The 17,552-nt window shown below is 37.5% G+C and overlaps 1 protein-coding gene across 13 annotated transcripts in view; it reads right to left on the bottom strand.

Moving 5' to 3' along the window:
• LOC137250507 (keratin-associated protein 21-1-like) overlaps nt 1-17,552 on the bottom strand; it is a 58,838-nt gene that overhangs the window by 18,490 nt on the left and 22,796 nt on the right. The window contains exon 1 of one of the 13 annotated variants that reach the window (XM_067783433.1): nt 5,281-5,400. The exons of 10 other annotated variants lie outside the window; for them this stretch is intronic. The gene's annotated coding sequence lies outside the window, so the exon portion shown is untranslated. Of the gene's footprint in view, nt 1-5,268; nt 5,401-17,552 lie in introns of those variants that run through there. 2 more of the 13 variants (XM_067783430.1, XM_067783431.1) reach the window with 2 other exon arrangements.

Genomic DNA, 17,552 nt, shown 5'->3' with positions numbered 1-17,552 from the left:
TAGAATTTGTTTGTACAATATAGGCATCAAACGAATGGTGTTAATAAGTATTTTAAAAGGGAGTGGGCCTTAGTTCTATAGGTGGATGCCGTTTCGAAATATCGCCATAAAGGTGGACCAGGGTTGACTTTAGAACGTGTTTGTACGATATGGGTCTCAAATTAAAGGTATTAATGAGGGTTTTAAAAGGGAGTGGTGGTTGTTGTATAGGTGGTCGCCTTTTCGAGATATCGCCATAAAGGTGGACCAGGGGTGACTCTAGAATGCGTTTGTACGATATGGGTATCAAATAAAAGGTGCTAATGAGTATTTTAAAAGGGAATAATCCTTAGCTCCATAGGTGGACGCCGTTTCGAGATATCGCCATAAAGGTGGACCAGGGGTGACCCTAGAATTTGTTTGTTCAATATGGTTATCAAAAGAAAGGTGTTAATAAGTATTTTAAAAGGGAATAATCCTTAGCTCCATAGGTGGACGCCGTTTCGAGATATCGCCATAAAGGTGGACCAGGGGTGACCCTAGAATTTGTTTGTACAATATGGGCATCAAACAGAAGGGGGTTAATGAGTATTTTAAAAGGGAGTGGGCCTTAGTTCTATAGGTGGACGCCGTTTCGAAATATCGCCATAAAGGTGGACCAGGGGTGACTCTAGAATGTGTTTGTACGATATGGGTATCAAATTAAAGGTATTAATGAGGGTTTTAAAAGGGAGTGGTGGTTGTTGTATAGGTGGTCGAATTTTCGAAATATCGCCATAAAGGTGGACCAGGGGTGACTCTAGAATTTGTTTGTACAATATGGGTATCAAAAGAAAGGTGTTAATGAGTATTTTAAAAGGGAGTAATCCTTAGTTCCATAGGTGGACGCCGTTTCGAGTTATCGCCATAGAGGTGGGCCAGGGGTGACTCTAGAATTCGTTTGTGCAATATGGGTATCAAACGAAAGGAGTTAATGTGTATTTTTAAAGGGAGTGGGCCTTAGTTCTATAGGTGTTCGCCTTTTCGAGATATCGCCATAAAGGTGGACCAGGGGTGACTTTAGAATATGTTTGTACGATATGGGTATCAAATGAAAGGTGTTAATGAGTATTTTAAAAGGGAGTGGGCCTTAGTTCTATAGGTGGACGCCGTTCCGAAATATCGCCATAAAGGTGGACCAGGGGTGACTCTAGAATGTGTTTGTACGATATGGGTATCAAATTAACGGTATTAATGAGGGTTTTAAAAGGGAGTGGTGGTTGTTGTATAGGTGGTCGCATTTTCGAAATATCGCCATAAAGGTGGACCAGGGGTGACTCTAGAATTTGTTTGTGCAATATGGGTATCAAACGAAAGGAGTTAATAAGTATTTTAAAAGGGAGTGGGCCTTAGTTCTATAGGTGGACGCTTTTTCGAGATATCGCCATAAAGGTGGACCAGGGGTGACTCTAGAATCAGTTTGTACGATATGGGTATCAAATTAAACGTATTAATGAGAGTTTTAAAAGGAAGTGGTGGTAGTTGTATATGTGAAGGCGTTTTCCAGATATCGACCAAAATGTGGCCCAGGGTGACCCACAACATCATCTGTTGGATACCGCTAATTTATTTATATATGTAATACCTGCCAAGATTTTAAGGGTTTTTTATTTCGCCCTGCAGAACTTTTTCATTTTCTTCTACTTAATATGGTAGGTGTCACAACCATTTTATAAAGTTTTTTCTAAAGTTATATTTCGCTTCAATAAAACAATCCAATTACCTTACCATGTTTCATCCCTTTTTTCGTATTTGGTATAGAATTATGGCATTTTTTTCATTTTTCGAAATTTTCGATATCGAAAAAGTGGGCGTGGTTATAGTCCGATATCGTTCATTTTAAATAGCGATCTGAGATGAGTGCTCAGGAACCTACATACCAAATTTCATCAAGATACCTCAAAATTTACTCAAGTTATCGTGTTAACGGACGGACGGACGGACGGACATGGCTCAATCAAATTTTTTTTCGATCCTGATTATTTTGATATATGGAACTCTATATCTATCTCGATTCCTTTATACATGTGCAACCAACCGTTATCCAATTAAACTTAATATACTCTGTGAGCTCTGCTCAACTGAGTATAATTATGAGTGACATTAATTTGTTCATCTTCTTCAGAAATTTGAGTTGGAACTATCGGAGCTATTTAAGCTTTTATGGCATTTATTTCTTTTTCAATCAACGAGTTACTTTCTTTTTCAAAAATAAGTTTGATTGGCCTACAAAATCTTGTAGAAGATGGACGTGGGTTGTGCCAAATAATTTTATTATTTTCCTTAAGTTGCAACGGAACTAAACAAATTGCAAACAAGAATTCATTTGTTTTTTCTGCGCAACTGTCATCAAACGTTTGCTTATATCGCGAATGGCCGCTGCTGCCATCACATGCCCACTTAAAAGACAAAGTAAGTTCAGTGCATTTGCACTGCTTTAAAACTTCTCTTTGCTGCTTTAAAAGTCTTTTTTTAGTGTGATCTACCAAACTTTGCAAAAACACTTCAGCCGATGAATTCTTGTTTGCAATTTGTTTAGTTCCGTTGCAACTTAAGGAAAATAATAAAATTATTTGGCACAACCCACGTCCATCTTCTACAAGATTTTGTAGGCCAATCAAACTTATTTTTGAAAAAGAAAGTAACTCGTTGATTGAAAAAGAAATAAATGCCATAAAAGCTTAAATAGCTCCGATAGTTCCAACTCAAATTTCTGAAGAAGATGAACAAATTAATGTCACTCATAATTATACTCAGTTGAGCAGAGCTCACAGAGTATATTAAGTTTGATTGGATAACGGTTGGTTGTACAAGTATAAAGGAATCGAGATAGATATAGACTTCCATATATCAAAATCATCAGGATCGAAAAAAAATTTGATTGAGCCATGTCCGTCCGTCCGTTCGTCCGTCCGTCCGTTAACACGATAACTTGAGTAAATTTTGAGGTATCTTGATGAAATTTGGTATGTAGGTTCCTGAGCACTCATCTCATATCGCTATTTAAAATTAACGATATCGGACTATAACCACGCCCACTTTTTCGATATCGAAAATTTCGAAAAACCGAAAAAGTGCGATAATTCATTACCAAAGACAGACAAAGCGATGAAGCTTGGTAGGTGGGTTGAACTTATGACACAGAATAGAAAATTAGTAAAATTTTGTACAATGGGCGTGGCACCGCCCACTTTTAAAATAAGGTAATTTAAAACTTTTACAGGCTGTAATTTGGCAGTCGTTGAAGATATCATGATGAAATTTGGCAGGAACGTTACTCCTATTACTATATGTACGCTTAATAAAAATTAGCAAACTCGGAAAAGGACCACGCCCACTTTTAAAAACAATTTTTTTTTAAGTAAAATTTTAACGAGAAATTTAATATCTTTACAGTATATAAGTAAATTATATCAACATTCAACTCCAGTAATGATATGGTGGAACAAAATACGAAAATTAAAGAAAATTTCAAAATGGTCGTGGCTCCGCCCTTTTTCATTTAATTTGTCTAGGATACTTTTAATGCCATAAGTCGAACAAAAATTTACCAATCCTTTTGAAATTTGGTAGGGGCATAGATTTTATGACGTAAATTGTTTTCTGTGAAAATGTGCGAAATCGGTAGAAGCCACGCCCAGTTTTTATACACAGTCGTCCGTCTGTCTTTCCGCATGGCCCTTAACACCATAACTTGAACAAAAATCGACATATCTTTACTGAACGTAGTTCACGTCTTTATCTGAACTCACATTATCTTGGTATAAAAAATGAACGAAATCCGACTATGACCACGCCCACTCTTTCGATATCGAAAATTACGAAAAATTTAAAAAAAATGCCATAATTCTATACCAAATACGAAAAAAGGGATGAAACATGGTAATTGGATTGGTTTATTGACGCGAAATATAACTTTAGAAACAACTTTGTAAAATGGTTGTGACACCTACCATATTAATTAGAAGAAAATGAAAAAGTTCTGCAGTGCGAAATAAAAAACCCTTGAAATCTTGTCAGGTATTACATATATAAATAAATTAGCGGTATCCAACAGATGATGTTCTGGGTCACCCTGGTCCACATTATGGTCTATATCTGGAAAACGCCTCCACATATACAACTACCACCACGCCCTTTTAAAACTCTCATTAATACCTTTCATTTGATACCCATATCGTACAAACATATTCTAGATTCACCCCTGGTCCACCTTTATGGCGATATCTCGAAAAAGCGACCACCTATAGAACGAAGACCCACTCCCTTTTAAAAATACTCATTAACACCTTTCATTTGATACCCATATCGTACAAACAAAGTCTAAGTTGCGATACCTCGAAAAGGCGTCCACCTATAGAACTAAGGCCCACTCCCTTTTAAAATACTCATTAACACCTTTCTTTTGATACCCATATTGTACAAACGCATTTTAGAGTCACCCCTGGTCCACCTTTATGGCGATATCTCGAAAAGGCGACCACCTATAAAACTACCATCACCCCCTTTTAAAACCCTCATTAATACCTTTAATTTTATAGCCATACGGTACAAACAAATTCTAGGGTCACCCCTGGTCCACCTTTATGGCGATATCTCGAAACGGATTCCGCATATGGAACTAAGGATTACTCCCTTTTAAAATACTGATTAACACCTTTCATTTGATACCCATATCGTGCAAACAAATTCTAGAGTCAACCCTGATCCATCTTTATGGCGATATCCCTGAATGGCGTCCACCTATAGAACTATGGCCCACTCCCTCATAAATTACTCTTTAGTGCCTTTCATTTGATAGACATGTCACACAACCACATTCCAGGGTTTCCCTCGGTTCATTTTCCTACATGGTTATTTTCCCTTATGTTGTCACCATAGCTCTCAACTGAGTATGTAATGTTCGGTTACACCCGAACTTAACCTTCCTAACTTGTTTATTCTGCTGTTTTTCATTATACCAAACATTGTACAGTGCCCTCCTTGTTATCGGCATTTTTCACTGTAAGCGAAAAATAAAGCGTTTAGGCAAAAAAAGGCAGCTAATTATGCAAACATTGATATGCTGATATAATTTATTGCACAAAAATTCATAAACCACAATATAAGTCGAATAAAGTCCTTGCCAAAATTTTAATAGAATTTTAATTTCGAAAAAATTTCCGCGTGTTAGAAACTCATGTGATTCAACGAGTTTTTATGCAAAGAAAATACCACATTCAACCAAAATTTATTTACAGAAATAATTACCAATATATTCACCTTAATTAAGTTAATCCACAAAAAATATTCACACTTTTTGTTTTACAACCACTCAACTTTATTAAATATTTTAGAACAAAATAAAAACATAAATAACACAATAAAATCAATAACAAAAACCGTTGTATAAAGCAATATGAGCAAAGCTCGCTAATTAAATACATATGATCAAAATAAAAACCTGTTTTTGACACAATAAAGCGAAGCTATTACGGCGAATTAAAACAACACAAATGTACCGTTATGCACAGTAAACACTTGCTAACATATAATAAAACAAAATTATTGCTTCCAACAAGGTCGAAAAAATCACTTTCTTCCAACTAAATTGAGCATTTGGAACACTGTGAGCTGTGCACTTGAAACGCTGTTGTTGTTTACTTTGTGTGGTTAATAGTTAGTGTTATAACGCTGCATAATAACACATACATATATGTATTCTGAACTCATTTTCGTTCAAAAGAAGCAGAGGCTACCACTTATGAACTTTAGCGGGTAAAGACTGTTGTAGCTATAAAAAAATGATTATGCCAAACTTCATTCGGATTGGGAGATTTTTGTTCGACTTATGGCAATATAAGTATTTTGGAAAGGGTACATAAAAAGTGACGGGTCACGCCGATTTTCAAACTTTGTTTAAGATTTGTGTTCAGCTGAACAGCTCATACCACTACTGAGGTAGAATATCAGTCAAATGTAGTTTAATACCATAGAGTTAGTGCAAACTTTGTTAGGGTTGAAGGTTTAGGAAAAGTGGGCGTGGTCTTTAACTGATTTTGATCACCGTCACTCGGTCTATAAACATAATTTGGCAAGGATAATGCCTCTGCGAAATTGCAATGTAATATCTTTAACCGCCGTAAGGCATGTCAAACTTCCCAATTTACTTCTACTAAATGTGGGTGGGGCAACGCCCATATCTAAAAAAATTTCGGACTTATGTTTTGCGTCATAAAGCCAGTTCACCTACCAAATTTCATTAGTTTGGCGGTGTTCGTTTTTGAATTATCTCATTTTTTTATTTTTCTAAACGTTCGATATCAAAGAAATGGGCGCGGTTATCGTCCGATTTTGCTCATTTTCAATACCAATCTATTATAAAGATGTCTTGTTAGCGGATGGACAGACATTGTTTAATACAATTTTTTTTCAATACTCCTGATTTTGATTTATGGATCTCTATCTCGACTCCTTTATGCCTTTACAACCAATCATTATCCAATCAAAGTTATAATACCCTGTGTACAAGTGCAGCTGGGTATAAAAATGCTATAAAACACCAATTGAGAAATAATTAATTCAAAGCCTACTATATCATGACTAAAAAATGTATAGGGAGTGCGAAATTTGCAGAAATTTGTGTACCAGTCCTTGAATGAAATACTTCAGCTTAAAAAATTTCAAACTCTAATTAGATATCTTACAGATGCAATAAGAAATCGGGTCCCTATGTAGTAATTTTCCTTGCTGTTTAATAAATTGCCATGAGCTTTCGTTTGGTTATTATAATAAACAGTTTAAATGAAAATCGGTTCGGATGTAAACATTCAGATAATATTAAGTAACTTATAACGAAAAAACTAGTAAAATATTGCTAGGCTTTTTGGTATACTAGGAAATAACGGGGAGGGGGAATGGGGGATTCCCCCCTGGCCCGGGGTTTCACATTCGATTTAGAGGTACTAAGACATTTTTTTTTTAATTCAGGAGGGTCTTTAGTTGTTCCATGTGCAAATTTTAAGCCGAATTCCAAAAGTAACGAATATTGATAATGATTTTTTGCCTGGGCCTGAGGAGACAATAAAAACATCAAACAAAAATGTATGTTTACATGAATCCGAAATCGTAAAGTTTTCGTGGTGACACTGATGAAGGTTCATCTTCAAAAATTCTTCCAACAATACCACCAACTCTGTATCAAAGTCCAGATTATTTAAACGACTTCGGTACCGGTACCGTGAATAATGAGTTTTTGCGATCTGAAGAAGTCAACGAAGTAATTCGTCGAGGTCATCAAAGTGTCCTGTTATTTTTCCACGTGATTGTCATGACGAGGGATTTCCTACCTCATTGTTAAACAGAATCTTGCCAAAAGGCGAGAAAGTGGAGCATGACTGGTTAGTGTGGAGTGCCAGTATCAATGCTTTTTATTGCCTATCATGTCGTCTGTTGAGCACCAATACTTTAAATCGACTTAAAATTCGTCTTTCCGGCGGATATTCGAAATTCCAGGTATGGAAGAAGCTATACGATAAACTGCGATTACACGAAAATATTCAAGATCACCTTAAATGTTATATTCATTAGTGATCTTTACAAAATCTAATCCAAAAGGAGGCTAGAATTGATACACTTATCAATGAACAGCTAATCACTGAAACTCAAAAGTGGAAAGAAATTTTATATAGAATTTTGGACACTATTTTATTTTTGGGGGCCTAGCTTTCAAAGGTGAAAGTATATATCTTGGTGAACGAAACGATTGAAATTTTTTGGGCATCTAAGATCTCATAAGCCATTATGATCCGATACTTAGAGACAATTTATAGAAAGTTAAGATTTCACAACAGCAGCACAAACGTCTGCAAGTTCACTATCTATCCCCAGACATTCAGAACGAGTTTATAGAAATTTGTGCAAAACACGTGAGGGAAACTATATTAGATCAACGCAAAAAAGCCAAGTATTTTGCTATTATCGTTGATGGTACGCCTGATGCTAGTCACGTTGAACAGACTACGTTCATTTTGCGCTACCTCCATTTCAATTCGAAAGCAACAAATTTTACAATTCAAGAATGGTTTTTGCCTTTCGTGAATTGTAACCAAAAAACTGGTCAGAAAATCGCTGATCTAATTTGCCATACTCTAGGTAAACATGAAATCCCATTAATCCCGCCAATATGAAAAGAACTTACAACGGAGCACTACGTCACATTCTCGACAAAAACTCGAATGCTGATTACACGCCTTGTGCAACCCACAGTCTCAATTTATGTAGTGTTGATGCTGCAGAATGTTGTACGGCTGCAATTACTTTCTTCGGAGTTGTACAAAAATGTTTTACTATTTTCAGCAGCAGTTCAAAACGATGGGACATCCTCAAAAAAAAATGCACCGAGCTCTCTTCATAGTATTTCTGACAAAAGCCAAATTTGAATGCGCAAGCATACGGAGATGTTACCGGCATTCCCAAGTACATCAACAAGTTCGAATCAGTGGCGGATCCAGCACGATTTGGGAGAGGGGCGATTTAAGTCAAGTTTTTAAGTAAAATAAAGTGATCTTGAAATTTTTCATACAAACACACATGCATATCTAAACTCATCTACAAAAGTCATCATCACTCCGATTTTTCCAGTTTTTACTAAGTTTTTCTTCGACCTTCGACTCCGAAAGGCACCTGGAAGGCACATGAATTTTCACTGAGAAGGCTTTTAACCGCAGAAACTTTTCGGAGTGTTTGCCAAACCACTGGCAAGGGGTAAACCCGCTTAGAAATGCTTTTTTGTAATTGAATGAACCTTTTTCTTAAAATTTGATGTTGCTTTTGCGCGGGTCATGAACCCAGCACCCTCGGTGTGGTAGGCGGAGTACGCTACCACTACACCACGGCACCGCCACAGTCTTGAACCAGCAAAAGCAATAAGTTAAGCTTAAATTCCGGTTAAATAGCACTGTGGAACAAATTCAAGTTAGGTCGATTCTGAGAGTGAGGGGTGAAAATAGAGGCTAAATTAGAAGACCCGTATCGCGGCGTTTGTTTATGTTAGTTCGATTTTTTTTTATCGACTTTCGAACAGTCAAATGCTGATTTTCAGCCGATTTTGGCTATAACTCGTCGACTAATTGATATTTTTTCAATGTGTTAAAGCCAAATTATTGCTAGAGACCTGTGTAACAATTAATATTAAAAAAAAATTTATTTAGAAAATGTTTGTAGTGCTTATGCTTTAAATTTATTAGAAATGTATTAAAATGTTACCAAATAACTAGAAAAGATTATTTGAAACAATAGCTGTGTTTTTTTTACATCTATATACGTTTACGCTTAAACTTTATATGGACTGCTAAGCGACAAACTTTAAATACACCTCTGAAATTGCTGCGCATAAAATTAGTACAACTAAATTTCAATACGCATTATACTCAGATGTAACTGAAATACGAGTCTATGTTTCACCTTCTACACTAATTCTATGTAGTCTATGCGTGTCCACTATTCATCGCAACTGATATATGTTATGCACAGACATACAGTAGAGGGTTGTGTCTCCGCTTTTCGGTACACCCTGTGCTGTAGCTAGTTGTTTAACCACTGCCGCTAAATGGGTCCCCTATACATTATCTAAACGGGGATAGGCGTTTTTTTTACGCGCAAACGTAAACGTATAGGCGTGTAAGAAAAAACACGGCTAATATGTGGCTGTTAAAAGAGAATTTTATTTATACGTTACAATAAAATAGTATAAATGGTAAATATTCTGTGTTAATTTTATTTTCATTTCTTAGTCCAAAAATCATTTAGTTGATGTGGCAAATTTTTTTTTACGTAATCCTTCAATAATGATTCATGAATGAGACGCCATCAATTCAAATTAATCAAATGTATTAGTGGATTTTTTTATAGGGGCCCGTAAATTGTTTAGGCCCGGGCCGGATTTTCTCTCTACGGCCCTGACTTAACCTATGTGAACTTAATACCACAATTCAGCTGTACAAATATAGAACGAGCAATGAAGTTTAATTAAATTTTCCTTTGAAAATCGTTTTTTTAATCATCTAAATTTTCCATTTTTCTAAATTTTCAATATCGAAAAAGTTGGCGTGCACGGTGGGATATTGGATCAATCTAGCTGGCCAAAACTAAAACAGCAGTTATTTCTGTTAAAAAATTAGGTGTCTCACTTCAATGTTATGAAACGAAATATTTGACAGTAAATTAACGATGTTCCGCGCAGAATTACTATGGATCGAGCCCCCCGGTTCCGAGGGACTCGGGGATAATTTTTTAGCATTACATGAGATATGTATGTCAATATGGATACCAAACGAAAGGTATTTTACTCCGCATTTCTATGATACTTTTAAGTAGGGTTGCCACCTCACCTTTTTTATATTTCTTTGTATATCCACTACCATCTCGGAAACGGCTTACCGATTTGAATCAAATTTGGTACATCCGATATAGTATTACATTTTTAAGACTTTTCACCTAGGTGTTGCTACTGAGGCTGTTTTCACAAGGATGCCACCTTTTGCCAATAGGGGTATAAGTCTCTTACAAAAGCCGTGTTTTTTTATACACGCGTATACGTTTACGTTTGCGCGTAAAAAAACGCCTATCCTTGCTAAGATAATGCTTAGGAGACCCATCTAGCGGCAATGGTTAAACAACTAGCTACAGCAACAGAGTGTACCGAAAAGTGGAGACACAACCCTCTGATGACCATAGGGTATAACATATAGCTGAATCAGTTGCGATGAATGTGGACACACATAGAATACATAGAATTAGTGTATAGGGTGAAACATAAACACATCTTTCAGTTACATCTGAGTATAATGCGTATTGAAATTTAGTAGTGTACATTTTATGCGCAGCAATTCAGAGGTGTATTTAAAGTTTGACGCTTGGCAGTCCATACAAAGTTTAAGCGTATAGACGTTTACGTGTAAAAAAAACACGGCTAAAATTGATTACCACTCAAAAAACTGCGTGTAGGCGCAGCCGTTTTTGTTATTAAACTTCGAAACAAACACAAGCTTATGCATTGCCAAAAAATTACTGACATGATATGCCATGAAAAAAAGATATATGTGACCCGGCCTATGGAAACGAGAAACAGCTGTTAAAGATAAACAATGCATTTCATCAGTTTCTTAGTAGTAAAAATTTTTTGAGTCATAAGCCACCTTTTCATAGGCCGGGGTCACATATCTTTTTGTTTGAAAGGTTTTTAAACAATTTTATATTGAAAAGTAGTAGTATTACAAGTAGAATAAATCAGTTAAAACATGCGGTATAAAAAATCAAACATATGAATTAAAAACACATTTACCTGTCCTAAAAGAAAATTCAAAGAGGAAGGGTAAATTTAGATGTGCGCGGTTAGCTCCGTTGACGTGACAGATGGGTTTTGGGGTATGTATACTATTCAGTGGACATCTAGGAACGCCAGGGAGTATATTTAAAAAAAATTGGAATATTTTGAAAAATCGACTTTTGGCCAGCTAGATTGATCAAATACCCCAACGTGCGTCGTCCGATTCAAAGCCTACTATGTCATTACTAAAATATTTATAAGACCTTCTCTACCAGTCCTTAAATGAAATACTTCAGCTTAAAAAATTTAAAACCCTACTTAGATATATTGCAGCTCCAATAAGAAATAAATCGGGTCCCCTGCACAGTGGTCGGTCTTATATGGAGTTGGTGGCCAAAATACTTCCAGAAGAGATATCAACGTGAAACTTTGGTCACGGCTTTACAAATATGCGATAATTATTTTTTTCATAAAATTGGTGCAGGTGATACCTTCATACCGACCCCAACCAGCCACTTTCACCGCATGCATACAAAAAGTAAGTAAATGTGTGGGGAATAGTGGTAAGGTGTGTCTATCGGCAAATACAATGTTTAATTAAATAAAGAAATTAAAGTTATTAAAGATCTTGCATACATAACAATAACAAAACAACAAACACACAACAAAGTTTACATTTGCATATCGTCGACTGGATAAAATAATGTCGTACATATGTTACTTGCGAGCACATATAACATACGAAAATAATTTATCAGGGTGACGCTACTAGTGGTAGAAAGTGGCAGCTGATATTAACACTTTAGAATCTTAAAACTTTGACAAATAATAAGATACAAGTCCCCAACGTGAGGATCGGTGAAGAACTCAACTAAAACTTTAGCCGAAATTGAAATATTTGTGCAAATAAACACTAATAAAGGCACTGGTGAAATTTTAAATAACAAAAAAAAAAAAAACAAAACACAACAAGCTGAAAACACTAAAATTATTTCAAAATGAAGTAAATAGCTTTGACTTCAATAGTCATTTCTACTTATTTCAATACAAGGATATTTTATATATTTTTAAATAGTTTTAAACTTGCAGTTTATTTTTAACTTGCTCACACTGCAAAAACCAACTAATACCATAATGCTATTCTTAAAGAGTACAGTTCGAATAGAACAAAAACAAATATACCTTTTAAAAGGCTGTTCTGATAAGAGACAATAACGACACATTTGGTGACAAAATTTTCACTTTTTTTTTTTTATTTTTGGCCTATGGAATCGACCACTGTGCCCTGTGTAGTTTAAACTCGTAATATAAAAGAACTTTTCGAAATGGTATTTCAGTGGAAATTTTCCTTGATATTAAATAAATTGTCATGACCTTTCATTTTGTTATCATAATAAAAAACACTTTAAATGAAAATCAGTTGAGATGTATACATTCAGATAAGATTAAGTAACTCATAACAAAAAAACTAGTAAAATATTGCTAACCTTCTTGCTATACAAGGAAATATTTTTTGGACACCGGTGTACCATATGCATGAAAGGGTTAAAAATACCGTCTTATAGTACACCTATCACTTAACCTATGTGAACTTAATACCACAATTCAACTGTACAAATACAGAAACGAGCAAACAAGTATAATTAAATTTTCCTTTGAAAAAGAATAACAAAATATTTTACCAAATACGCGCTGTTTCATTTCGTTAGAATAAACATAACAACCTTGAATTTGTTATTTTGGTAAAACAAAAGCTGTTTGTTTGACTAATTTAAAATTTGTATTACGCTTGACGCATTAACCACAAAATATTAAAAAAAAAAAAAAATATTATCTCCGAGAAGATTTAGGTGGAACTTCTCTTAGATTTTGCGTCTTGCTCCCGTTTGATTTTCCCTACAAATTGGCAGACGAGATCAACATGTTTTATGCCGATCTCAAACTGCATTTGCAGGGCTGATGAGTTTTCACTGGGGTGCTTTTCATGGGCGAAATACATTCGGAGTGCTTGCAAAACCACTTCCGAGGGGCGACCCCGTTTAGAAAAACTTTCTAACAAAAAAAATTGTTTGGGAAAAAATTTAAAGAACTCGAAATCAGGACGGACAAGGCAACAGCTTTTTCGATTATATCTTGCAAATCTTTTCAAAGCCTCTTCTTGCAGGAGTGGGATTTGAAAAAAGTTATTCAATTTTGGTAAAAACTCCGAAGTAGACACTTGGATCGAGTATACTCGATACCTTTTACTGGGTCAGAGTATTTTATATGGGTACCGGTATCGATACTTTTTCTAAAAGTTCTATCACTACTACTATGTTGTATACGAGCACAATGCACACATGAGCGTTGTCCTCACTTCACAACAAAAAAGAAATAATAGAAAAAAAGTGATAAAAGACCGAAAGGTTGAATCCTGCGGTGCTAGCTTTTGGAAAAAGCAATAACAAACTAGCAAAGGTCACGCTTAAAAATCTAAGTCCCGGAGCCATGAACGATGTATTAAAGAGATGGGATTGAGTACATGCGGGAAAAGTTGGCCGAAATATTTATTGACCTTCATCTCATCCCAACCACGTTAATTGGGGTTGTATCCATTATGCTACATTTTCAATGCACTAAATTTTGGAGGAAAAATTCCAAATGTACGGATTTCCTCAAAACAAAAAAAAAAAAAAAAAACACACTGCAAAAGCGATCCCCTCATTTCCTTGCGATGGATTGGTATCTTGGCAGTCTTATCTTGCAGAGAAGGTTCACCGAATTGACTATTTTGGAAGCGTCTATTTGAGACCAGTGGATATTACGGCTGTAGTTTGGTTGCTGTAAAGAGATGAAGTGCAAGCAAAGTGGACAAACACTACAAATTATAGGAAAAGTTGGTTTTTATATGGTACTAAATGTTCCATACTTTTTCTGCGCACTTGAAACTGTTTTAGATATTTTTGGCGATGGAGGGATAGCGTTGGCGAAGGTTGGAACACGGCAGGTGGAATTTGTGGCAGGTGATGCTAACCTAGAAGTAATTAACATTTATATTCCTCCTGCCACCTGCTGTTCAAGAGGTTATCTACCTGAAATCAGTGCGCTACATAGTGGGGAAAACCGTATTATTCTTGGCAATTTTAACGCACACTATGACCTAGATTATTCCAGCCTGCCAGACGAAATCAGAGTTAGAGGTAGACAATACGACCTTCTGTGCGATAAATGGCTATGCCCTTACTCGAACTGCATGGGACTGTTACAGCTCGCCAGAGAGGTAATACAAGTTATGATGGGAATGTGTTCGGCTGTGCCTCAGACTTTTTACCTTTCATGAAAGGAGCTGAGCAATAATCTCATCCCATTTGTAATATCAGAATAATCGGCTGTATAAGATATGTGCTATAGTTATATTAATAAAGACTAAGTTCAGGTTAACCCGAACTTTACATACGCAGCTGGCGTTCAATCCATTCATAGGAAGGAAGCTAACTCGCTCACCAGAAGGGCGTGGCCCATCGGTTGGGGCCTTAACAATTCGTCGCAAGTGGTAACGAAACCCAAAGGAGTGGAGGCCGAAAGCAAGCAAGGAGCGTTGTCGCCGGGTGCTACACCGAAGCTTTGCAAAGGAGCTCCGACAGCAAGGCTCAAACAGGCACACCAACATTAAGTGAGCTAATTAAGCAGGCGTCAGCTGCGTTAAATCAGCAAAACCCCCTGGAGAAAAAAAGATGACAAGGCTAGGCAAGGCGATTGAAGACTTGATGCAGTTCTTCATAGGGCGTAATAATATACACGCGGAAATCACGCGCTTGGCCTCCGTAATAAAAGTGCTGTACATCGAGTCGGCCCCAGAGGTAAAGAATTTAGAACATAAATTGCGTCCAAGCGAAAGTACCAAGGATAGAAGTCCATCACCCCCACGAAAGCGACAGAGGAACAATTCGTACTCGACCAAGGAGAACAACGTGGTAAAACCCACTACTACACCAAAAGCCGCCTTGCCAGGGTACGTGGGTGGTCACAATCGACGGCAAGAAACGCAAGAGAAGACGGAGCGAAAAGAGGACACTGCAGCGCAAAAGACGGGAGAGTGGCAGTTAACTAAAAAGAAAAGCAAGGGCGATGCGACGTACGCTGACATATTGAGTAAAGTGAGAAGATGCGACGAATTAAAATCCCTGGCAAACGATAAGAAGAACGGCGAAAGGAGAGCTGTTACTACAGCTGAAAAAATCGTAGGGTGGAAAACAAGTGCGTACCAATCAGAAATTGAAGCTGTACTAAAGGACTCGGCTAAAGTTATAACAACGTCCAAAGTGGTCACACTAGAGTGCAGAGATCTCGATGAGATTACTACGCCCGAGGAGATTTGCAACGCCCTCCACCAGCAATGCAACATCAAATTTCCATATGTGACTGCCATAAAAGCATACGCACAGCAGTGGCATGAAGTCAGCACTTATAAGCCTTACAGCGGATGATGCCAAGGTTGTTCTTAATACGCAAAGAATCCGGGTGGGATGGGTTTCCTGCCGAATTAGAGAGCTCAAGCAAGAGAAACGCTGTTATAGGTGCTGGGGCTACGGGCATATAGCTCAGAAATGTAAGGAGACTGTAGATAGGTCTAGCCTATACAGGAAATGCGGTTAGGAAGGTCATAAGGCTGCAAGTTGCGAAAACGCACCGAAATGCACGCTATGTGGGGGACAACATTCAGCAGGCAGTTTCAAATGCCCACAATGAGAGGGCAGAAAAATCACTGTCTCATGAGGGTATTGCAGCTCAATTTAAACCATTGCGAGGCAGCGCAAGAGCTATTATCCCAAAACAGTCTATGTAGGAGGATATGACATAGTGGTACTTTCTGAACAATACAAAAATCGCCAGGAGCAGGGTTAACACTCAGATTCGGCAGGGAAAGCCACAATTTGGGCACCAGGGAAATTCCTCCCACAGGAAAATATGGCGCCAACGGTAGCAGGATTCACGTGGGCAAAAATCAACGGTATATACGTCTTCAGTTGCTATGCCCTTCCGAGCATGACCATCTCCGAGTTCGAAGACATGATATATGGGATCACTATAGAAGCACGAGGTAAACATCCGCTTTTAGTGTGTGGAGACTTCAATGCATGGTCATCTGTGTGGGGAAGTAGACGAACCAACGAAAGAGGGAGAGTTCTTCTCGAAAGCCTTACTTCTTTGAGGCTAGAATTCCTAAATGAACCAGCGATATATACCTTCGATACAGGTACCAGACGATCCATTATAGATCTCACCTTCGCTAGCAGCGAAATAGCAAGACGAGCAAAATGGTCCATAAGCAACGTTTACACACACAGCGACCATAAAGCTATTAGCGTAGAGCTGCTCGAAAATCCACGAAAGGTAGTAGCAAAACATCGGCAAAGTGGGAAATTACAAAGCAAGAGGTGCTGGACGCTGCAAAAAGAGTTGCTGGTAACAAACACCCAGGATCCGATGGAGTACTAACATAGCTCTTAAAGCCGCGATCACAAAAAGGCCTACATTATTTACTGATCTTTTTAATGCCTGTATGCAAGAAGACGTGTTCACTCGCCCGGGGAAACCACAAAGACTTGTCCTATTCCTGAAACGTGGTAAACAGCCGGAGCAACCATCCTCATATAGGCCACTCTGTATGCTGGATTCCCTAGGAAAGATTTTCGAGCGTATAATTAGTGAGCGCCTACAGCTGACTCTAGAAAGACCAGGTGGCTTATCGAATAATCAATATGGATTTCGCAAATCAAGATCCACCGTAGATACAATACAAACAGTGGGACAATAAAAGGAAGTGCTGTGCACTGATTACGTTGGACATCAAGAATGCTTTTAACACTGCGAACTGGATGCAGATAATGGCAGCGCTGCAAAGCTGCGGCACACCAGCTTACTTACGCAGAATAATAGGTAGCTATCTTAAAGACAGAGTACTTCTTTTTGACACTGATCAAGGAGCAAAAGAGTACAAAATCACTGGAGGCGTCCCACAGGGATCTGTTCTCGGTCCAACGCTTTGGAATGTAATGTATGACGGGGTGCTAAAGATTGATATACCAGAAAACACGCAAATTGTGCGATATGCGGATGATATTGCGGTGGTAGTAGTGGCCAAGAAACTGGACCTGCTTCAAGCATTATGTAATGACGCCGTAGCAAGAATAAAGGAATGGCTGACCAATACGGGACTGGAGTTGGCTAGCCAAAATACGGAAGT

Source organism: Eurosta solidaginis, chromosome 4 (genome assembly GCF_040869045.1).
Source record: "Eurosta solidaginis isolate ZX-2024a chromosome 4, ASM4086904v1, whole genome shotgun sequence".
In the NCBI taxonomy this organism is placed as follows: Eukaryota; Metazoa; Arthropoda; class Insecta; order Diptera; family Tephritidae; genus Eurosta; species Eurosta solidaginis.
This window is presented reverse-complemented; position numbering and strand designations above follow the sequence as displayed.